Genomic DNA, 2,250 nt, shown 5'->3' on the forward strand with positions numbered 1-2,250 from the left:
AAAGGTCAAGAGTCCCAGCCATTACCTGAGGGCCCTTGAACATTACCTTGACTTCATGGCCTATTGTACAGAGTCAAGCACCATAGTCAAGAGAGCTGGCCCTGGAAGGGGTGAGATGGGGGTAGAGAGAAGTTGTATGGTGGGGGCTCTGCCTGCCCCATCACAATCCCACATTGGTGGTCTGCCCCAGCTGGGCTTCCTTTGGCTTCCTGCCCCCTCCCTTTTTATTTATTTATTTTTTTGAGACAGGGTCTCACTTATTAACCCTCGGTAGAGTGCTGTAGCATCACAGCTCACAGCAACCTCCAACTCCTTGGGCTTAGGCAATTCTCTTGCCTCAGCCTCCCAAGTAGCTGGGACTACAGGCGCCCACCACAATGCCCGGCTATTTTTTTGTTGCAGTTTCACCGCTTCAGGGTTTGAACCCACCACCCTCAATATATGGGGCCAGCACCTTACCTACTGAGCCACAGGCGCCGCCCTTCCTGCCCCCTTTTTTAATCTCCACTTTTCTCAACCCCTGCAGGTACCTATGAACCAAGACTCCATCGGTTCTAGTACTGGTTTAACTATTAGCTAGCTATGTGTCCTTCTAGAAGGTCACTGTTCCCCTCTGACCTTCAGGTTCCTCATCCATACAACAGAAGCAACTCACCTGGTCACTAGGTTATAATAAGTGGAATAAATAAGTGTAAAGCTGGGCACAGTGGCACACACCTGTAATCCTAGCACCCTGGGAGGCCAAGGCAGGTGGATGGCTTGACCTTAGGAGCTTAAGATCAGCCTGAGAAAGAGCAAGAGCCCATCTTTACTAAAATAGAAAAACCAGCTGGATGCTGTGACAGGTAACTATAGTCCCAGCTACTTAGGAGGCTGAGGCAAGAGGATCACTTGAGCCCAAGAGTCTGAAGTTGCTGTGAGCTATGACACCATAGCACTCTACCCAGGACAACGGAGATTCTGTCTCAAAAAAAAAAAAAAAAAGTGCAGTAACTCCAATGTATCTGGCACCTTGCAAGCCCCCCATAAATGAAGCTATCATTGTTCATAGAATAAAAACAACGAATAGATAGAATATTATTTGGCCATGGAAAGGAATCAAGTACTGACAGATGCTTAATGTGGATTAAACTTCAAAACATGCTGAGTGGGTGGCGCCTGTGGCTCAAAGGAGTAGGGTGCCAGCCCCCACATGCCAGAGGTGGTGGGTTCAAACACAGCCTCAGTGAAAAAATGCAAAAAAACCCAACATGCTGAGTACAAGAAGCCAGACACAAAAGGTCACATATTATGCGACTCCATTTACTTGAGATACGTAGAAAAGGCAAAGTTCTAGAGTCAGAAAGCAGACTGGAGGTTACCAGGGGTTTAGAGGGTGCAGGGAGTTGTTGTTTAATGGATATGGAATTTCTACTGGAGGTAATGATGAAAAACTTCTGAACATAGACAATGGTGATGGTAATACTCAAAGCCACCAATTTATATATTTATGAATGGTTTAAATGGTAAATTTCATGATATGTATATTTTACCACAATAAAATTTTTTAAAAGAATGAAGTACACCTGCTCTGGCATGTATAAACCTTGAAAACATTAAGCTGAGTACAGAAGCCAGACACAAAAGGCCACATGCTGTAGGGCTGCATTGACCTGAAATAGCTAGGAGAGGCAAGCCTGCAGACCTAGAAGGTGAACTAGTGGTTACCAAGAGCTGGAGGAGGGGGGAATTAAAAATATTTTGGAACTAGGCTCAGTGCCTGTTTGCTCAGTGGTTAGAGCGCCAGACACATCCACCAGGGCTAGAGCGCCAGACACATCCACCAGGGCTGGTGGGTTCGAACCTGGCCAGGGCCTGCTAAACAACAAAGACAACAATAAAGAATAGCTGGGCATTGTGGCAGGTGCCTGTAGTCCCAGCTACTTGGGAGGCTGAGGCAAGAGAACCGCTGAGCCCAAGAGTTTAAGATTGCTGTGAACTATGATGCCATAGCACTCTATCAAGGACGATATAGTGAGACTCTGTCTAGACTACAGACTCTGTCTAGTTTTTGCGGGGACTAGATAGTGGGTGGTGGTTGCACAACATTATGAAAAAAAACTAAATGCCACTGAATTATATACTTCAAAATGATAAATTCAGGGGCAGGAGCAGTGTTATGAGTTGGGGGGGAATACTTGAGCCCAAGAACCAGGAACTTGAGACCAGCCTGGGCAACATAGTGACACCCCCCCTCCTAAAAAGGTAAAT

The sequence above is a fragment of the Otolemur garnettii genome, unplaced genomic scaffold (assembly GCF_000181295.1).
Source record: "Otolemur garnettii isolate 467f Iridium unplaced genomic scaffold, OtoGar3 scaffold00104, whole genome shotgun sequence".
In the NCBI taxonomy this organism is placed as follows: domain Eukaryota; kingdom Metazoa; phylum Chordata; class Mammalia; order Primates; family Galagidae; genus Otolemur; species Otolemur garnettii.